The 7,298-nt window shown below is 41.3% G+C and overlaps 1 pseudogene; it reads right to left on the bottom strand.

Annotated features, from left to right (window-relative positions):
- Window positions 1-1,008: 1,008 nt before the first annotated feature.
- LOC110192247 (N-alpha-acetyltransferase 10 pseudogene) lies at window positions 1,009-3,233 on the bottom strand (annotated as a pseudogene).
- Between the last annotated feature and the right edge of the window lie 4,065 nt (window positions 3,234-7,298).

The following is a 7,298-nucleotide window of genomic DNA, read 5'->3' as shown; positions in this document are numbered from 1 at the left end:
CTCACCCCATTTTGCAGAAGAGGATACTGAGGTTCATAGAGGTACAGTGACTGCCCAAGATCCTGCGATGGCAGAGATTGAATGGAATCTAATCCTCTTACTCCAGAATTGGTGTCCATTCCACTCTACCATGTTGTTTTGTACCTCTCCTTAAGGCTGGGAAAGAAGCAGTCAGTTTTGCTATATTTAAAGCTTATAACATGATTGGGTAGAAATGAAATTGCATATTGAGTCAGGAGACCTGGGTTTTGCTTCTGGCTCTGGTTCAATTGTTAAGCTGTTTTTCAGTTGTATCTGACTCTTCGTGACCCATTTGGGGTTTTCTTGGCAAAAATACTAGAATGGCTTGCCATTTCCTTCTCCAGTTCATTTGACAGATGAATAAACTGAGGCAAAACAGGGTGAAGTGATTTGCCCAGGGTCACACAGCTAGTAAGTTTCTGAGGCTGGATTTGAACTCAGCTCTTGGTGCAGTGAATAGAGTGCCAGGCCTGGAGCTGAGAAGATTCATCTTCCTGAATTCAAATCGAGTCTCAGACACTTAATATCTGTGTGGCCCTGGGCAAGTCACTTAACCCTGTTTGCTTCAGTTTCCTCATCTGTAAAGTGAGCTGAAGAAGGAAATGGCAAACCACTCCAGTATCTTAGCCAAAAAAACCCCAAGTTGGGTCACAAAAAATCATACACAACAGAAAAGACTGAAAGACAACTTATGTGAGCCTGAGATAATCACTCTGGATCACAAGCTAGTCTTCTTTCAGCCTCTAAAGTCTATTTGCTTATCCAAAAAATGCTGCTAGTAATGTTAGTACTATCTGAGACATTAAGCTTTTAGGACTGTATGCAAATCATGAGTTAAAAGTCTCTGAGAGAAGGCTGGAAAGATACTCTTGTGAATAAAGCATATATATTTTAATTTTTATTTATTTGAACTTAAATACATACAGACAAAAAAAGAACATTTCTATGTATACAGCACAACCTTAAAAGAAGATTTACTATAAAACCACAAATTTACATTTTACAGTGTTTGCTTTTTTTGAAAAAAAATATTACTCATTGTTTTCAAAGCTACTGTTTTCTACTCTTCTACATTTTCTTATATTCTCTTCTGTATACTTTTTGTATATATTTTTTCTGTCCCTCCACCCCCGCCCTTGTCCTGGAGATGGCTACTAGTAGACACAAATATGTATTTATATATACACATATATGTGTGTATGTATGTATATATTTATATGTAAAGCCATACTATACATACTTCTGTTTATCAGTTCTTTCTCTGGAGGCAGAGAGCATCTTCATAGGTCCTTTGCAGTTAATTTGAGTATTTACAAAACTCAAAATGATTTAGCTACCCAAAGTCATTCTTGAAACAATATTGCTGTTTCTGTATACAGCGTTCTCTTGGTTCTGCTCATTTTGCTCTTCATTATTCTGTGCACCTCTACCCATGTTTTTCTAACATCATTGCGCTCATTATTTCGTATAGCACAGTGGTATTCCATTACGATTATATTCCACAACGTGTTTAGGCATTCCCCAACTGACGCGCATGGACCATGCAGACACAGTTTTGGAGGCTCAGCTGAGTTCTGTTCACTTCCTGTTTTGATGCATTCTGGTTAATTGAGTTTCTAGGTTAAGGTAGCTCTGAGTAAGTGAGAAGTTACATTGTTATTCTAGAGAGGGAAACTGAAGCTGATGGTGGGGGATTCATCCTCTTAGCCTAAATGTGCCCTATGGTGACAGAGCTGGGAAGAAAACTAATTCTCCTCATCTGCTATAACCACGCTATCTGCAGTAACCACGAGCCAGAGTATGAGCCTCCTGCCCCAGGGAAGTGCTCGGCTGCGATTCATCTACTTAAAAAGAAAGCTCCCTTGGAGGTCGGCTGAAAAAACTGAAGCCTCAGCTGTTCCCAAAGCTTGGTTTTTGGTTCAGCTTTTTTGTGAACTTCATCATTGCCCTTTCTTTTCTTTTCTTTTTTTTTCTCACAGCCCCCAGGGCCCCAAATTATTTAATTGGAAGAACTGATGGGGAAGAAGAGGAAGAGAGACACAGAGACAGGGGATGCTTATGAACAGGGGAATCCCAGCCTGGGGACTCTAGGAGTCTGAGTCAGAGGCCTCCGAGCTGTCCTTAACATCGGTGCTCTCCGTGGTCTCGCTGACCTCGCTCAGGTCTTTGCTGTCACCGCCACTGCTGTCCTCGGCTGTGGGGCCTAGGCCCTTCTCCTCACGGCAGCAGTCTCCCACATGGTTGGCCTTGGGACCCATCCTATTCTCCGGGGAGGCCAGCACCAGATGTTTGCCTTTCTCCTTCACCTCCAGCTGCTTCCTCAGCTCTTCTGCCATCTGAGTCAGATCCCGCTTCATAGCATAGGCGTCTTCTCCGTCGGCATAGTATTTGGGCTCCACCTCACTAATCTGAAAGTTAAGTGTGTTGGAATACAGACGCAGAGCTGCCCGGTTACTTTTTCTGACATGCAGGGAGACATATTTTGCATTGAAGTTTTCGATCATGGCCCTTGAGGCCTGGTCCATAAGCTTTTGTGCTAGACCTAGGCGGCGGTGGGACCGCTTTACAGCCAAGGACGTGATATGTCCACGGGGGACGTCATCTGGATCTTCCTCCATCTTGGCCAGGACATAGCCCACGATCTTTCCGTTCTCATCTTCAGCAATGTAAGAGAGCTGAGGCCATGAGAGACCGTGGTAGAAATAGTATTTCATCTGATAGTTTTCTGGAAGGCACAGCAGGTTACAGTGCTGCATACTCATCAGGTCTTCTGGCCGGGCGTTGCGGATGCTCATGGCGCCTACACTCAAGCGGACCTAGCCGGCCTGAGGTTTGGTTAGGGGAGGCAACTAGAGCGCTCCAAGCCCGCCGCCACCGTCGCTGAGCGATCCAGGCCGCGGCTAGGCACTTACGCCCTTTCCGTGGGGATTTTGAGAGTCACTAAAGGTGTTGTTGATTATTGTTTATGGAGTGTACTATGATAGACAAGTGAGTTTATTGGTAGGAAAGTAGATAGTCTTAGGTTTTAACTTTATATGCCTAGACAGATCCACAGGATATTTCACCCTGGTGTGTCCTTCCACTCTCTTTTTCCCTGTTTCCTTTTCTACTCTTCTTTCTAGTCTTGATTAGGAAGCGTCAGCATAAGAATTCCAGATCCTCACCGCTTATGTTTGTACTTTACAGAAGACTAGAATAAAAACAAACAAACAAGAAAACCAACAAATTTAGAGTTAGAAGAGAGGGACCTTCTTTCTGTCCTTCCTTCCTTCCCTTTCTCTTCCTTCCTTCCTTCCTTCCTTTCTCTCTCTCTCTCTCTCTCTCTCTCTCTCTCTCTCTCTCTCTCCCCTCCCTCTGTCCTTCTTCTTTCCTTTTTTCCGTCCTTTTCTTCCTTCCTTCCTTTCTCTCTCTCCTCCCTCTCTCTGTACTTTTCTTTTTCTTCCTTCCCTCCCTCTTTTCCTTCCCCCTCCTTCCCTCTCTCTTTTTTCTTTCATCTCTCCCTCTGTCCTTTCCTTTTTCCATCCTTCCTTCCTTCCTTCCTTCCTTCCTTCCTTCCTTCCTTCCTACTTCTCTCCCTCCCTCCCTCTCTTTCTTTCCTCCCCTCTCTCTTTCTTTTCTCCTTCCCTCTGTCCTTCTTTCCTTTTTTCCTTGTCTTTCTTCTTTCCTCCTTTCCTCCCCCCTCTCTTTCATCCCTCCCTCTGTCCTTCTTTCCTTCTTTCTTTTTTCTTCCCTTTTTCCTTCCTTTCTTCTTATCTCCCTCCCACCCTCTCTTCCTCAGTTCCTTCCTCTTTTACTGATCATTTTTAAAAATCATAGTAATTTCCTGGTTTGCTTTTTCCCTTTACCGAACCTCCCTTTAACAAAGAAGAAGAGTTAAGAAGAATTGACCTGGAGATTGACCTGTTTGGCAGCATGTACAATGTTCTTCTGTAGCCCTACACTTTCCATAGTCCTCCCATACGCCTATCCTCTCATTGCCAAATTTGGATCTGGAAAGAACCTTAGCATTTTCCCCTTCAGAATAATTGCCCCAATTCCCAACTCCATGAGTAGTGTTTTAGTGTGCCTGTCTTCCTACAGCCTCTCCAACATTGATGATTTCTGTCTTTTTATGAACTTTGCCAATTTGATTACACATGTGTTTTTCACTGCTAACACTGTACCTCATAAATACATTAATGGCCTACTTACTGTATCATGGCTAATTAATGCCAGGGAATAGAAGCACCGGGGAGCTAATAATTTCTGAAAACCATGCTTGAGGTTGAGTTATGAGTAAGAACTAAAAACCTAAACTGCCAAGAGCAATTTTCTCGTGTTTCAAGACTTGTGTAACCACTGTGGTTTTATTTATTCAAAGGTTTCTCTTTCTCTACCACCACATTCTCAGATTTTCTTGGTTACCTATATAATATAATTTTTTTTTCAGGTGGAAAGACATAATTTCCCTTGAGACAGAGTAACGGTATTGAAAACACATCTATGAAAGGAATGCTGCATTTTCTCAGGAAATTCACTTATAGGTACAGGAAAATTTATCATTCACCCAGCAGGACTCTAGTTATACACCAGCAAGACCTGCATTTGGCCACTAAAGATAATAAGAGGAACAGGAAGAAGTAAAAGGTAGGGGAGGGGGAAGGGAGTGGTTTTCCATTTCTTTCTTCCTCTCATTTTACAGATGAGGAAACTGAGGCAAATGGGGGTAAGTGACTTGCCCAGAATCACACAGTAAGTGTGTGAGGCTGGAGTGGTCTTCTTGACTCCAGGCCCAGCTCTGTATACTATGGTGCCATCTAACTGCCCCTCACACTTATAGAGTGATTTATATTTGAAATATGACCTGTCACTTAATCTACCTTTTTGTATCCATAAAAAGAAAAGGCTTGAACTAGAAAGGAACCTACAGCCCCTTCTAGCTCTAGATCTCTGTTTTTATGATCTTATGAAGTGCTTTCCTCGTTATAACCCTGTGAAATAACTGTATAAGAAATATGATTTCCAATTTTCCTATGTAAAAGGAGTAACACAGAAGAAAGTGACTTGGCCAGGGTATGTTGGTAAATGTTTAACAACCACCTCTCCAGAAGCTCATGCTTTTAAGTTTAATCTGCATCATTAAGACTTTCTTAAGTCTAGACAATCAATAAGGCAATAGATCAAGCACTCATTTGTAGTTGGCTAAGTTTTGAGGTGTCGAGGCTCACGCTGAAAATTTAACAATTGGCTTTCCAGAGTTGGTTTGAGCTGGTTCTAGACCACCCTTGGCCAACAGGGTCATGTGATTAGTAAGTGGTAGAGCTGGTAACTGAACTCCTGTCTTCTGATTCCAAGTCTGCTGTCATACCATGACAAAAGGCTGCAATGATTTTGCTGAACTTATAAAGCAGTGTTCTCAAATGTAACCCAAGGTCAGTTAGCATTCTATAAACTAAACTATTCCAAAGTATGTCAACCAGCAAATAACCAGTGAGTCCCATCTGTTGTCTGGGGACATAAACTTATTGTTAACTGTTATTGTCATAAACCTGTAATAAATGTCCACTTACTGACTGAATCAGAAAACAAGGCTTCTGGCTCAATCACTTCACTCTTCTTGGTTTTGGTTTTCCTATACATTAAAAGATTAGATAAAAATACCTCAGAAGATCTTTCTATTAAAAGTGGTCATTAAGCTCCCTTCTAACACCAACATTTTATGACTAATGTGACATTTACAATTTATACCAGATAACATGAGGAGAAAGTATTCTGGATTTTCAGTTCAAGGGCTTGGGTTTAAATCCTAACTTCTATACAAACTGATTATTTTAAAGTTGGCGAGTTACCTCCTGGACTGTCTTATCTGTAAAACAAATAAGGCGGTATCTCCTAATGTTTCTTCTAGTTCTATATCTATGATTCTATAATTCTATGATTTACTTGACACTTATAATTTGTTTATGAGGCAGAATGAGTGGCTTGATTTGAAATCAGAGGATTTAGGTTTGAACTTAAGCTCGGTCCCTTATTTCTTATCTGACCTTGGGCAAGTTACTTAATCTTCAATGATCTCCATTTCCTCATTTGTAAAATGAATGTAATCAGAACTCCAATGCTTCTTTGAGCTCTAAATCTCTAGTTCTGGGATTCCATGATTCTTTCAAGTCCCCTCATAACCTGGCTGTGACTTTCCTTTCCAGGTGTGTGTTGTGATCATTGACTGTAGCAGGGAGTATTGAGGTATGTATGTGTATGCATGCGTGTGTGTGTGTGTGTGTGTGTGTGTGTGTGTGTGTGTGTGTGTGTGTGTGTGAGAGAGAGAGAGAGAGAGAGAGAGAGAGAGAGAGAGAGAGAGAGAGACATAGACCCGTTAGATGGTCTGCGGAGACTGTAGAGATATGAGCAATATGCAAGGTCCCTCTAATCTATATTCTGAGATTTACTAAAATGCTGGATGGGGACAAAAGAGAGCAAAAGAGACATGAATTGAGGGAGGGTTGCAACAAGGTGTCATGTGGATTCATTTCAAGCCTCCTTACCATTGAATTCTGGGAATGGCACTTTAGAAATCCCAAAAGATCTGTTGTTCTATTGGTCCATCTGATGGTCTTGAGACCTTTGTATCACCAGAAAGGTCAACCAATTCCTGAGTGTTAATGATTAACATGGGCCTATATTAAAGGCAGTAGGAAAAGGAAGATATTAGACTTAGAGTTAGTTAGAAGGGACATTAGGGTTCATCTTGTCCAAACCACTCATTTTACATATGAGGAAACTGAGGTTCGGAGAGATTAAATAATTTTCCCAGGGCCTTATTGGTAAGAAGTATCAGAGCCCAGATTTTTTGACTCCAAATCCAGCAATCTTTCCACTGAGCTGGACTTCAAGTGACAAAAACCTAGGTTCAAATCCCACCTCTGAGACTTAATAACCAAGAACAAGTCCCTTATATTTTCTGAGCCTCAGTTTCTCCTTCTGTAGAAAAAACATGGTAGTCATTATCTGATATAAGACAATGATGCCTCTATCTCAAAGGATTGTTGTAAGGTTCAAATAAGATCTTGGGAGGCAGAAGTATTTTTCCTTGGCCAAACATACAAAGAAAATGTGTACAATGAGCTTTTTAAAGTTTAAAACATGATATAAATATAAGTTATTGCTAGTGTATGGGAAGATAAGGGGAGGCAGTGAGAAAAGAGGAAAGGGATGGAAAGAAGAGTAGAGAAAGGGAGGAACTAACACTGTTCAATGTGGAAGAAAAGACACGATTTGGGGCATAGTTATCACTGTCTTTA

This window comes from Phascolarctos cinereus, unplaced genomic scaffold (assembly GCF_003287225.1).
Source record: "Phascolarctos cinereus isolate Bilbo 61053 unplaced genomic scaffold, phaCin_HiC Scaffold_5;HRSCAF=322, whole genome shotgun sequence".
Taxonomy (NCBI): domain Eukaryota; kingdom Metazoa; phylum Chordata; class Mammalia; order Diprotodontia; family Phascolarctidae; genus Phascolarctos; species Phascolarctos cinereus.
The sequence above is the reverse complement of the archived record's forward strand: the minus strand, read 5'-3'. Positions and strand labels throughout refer to the sequence as shown.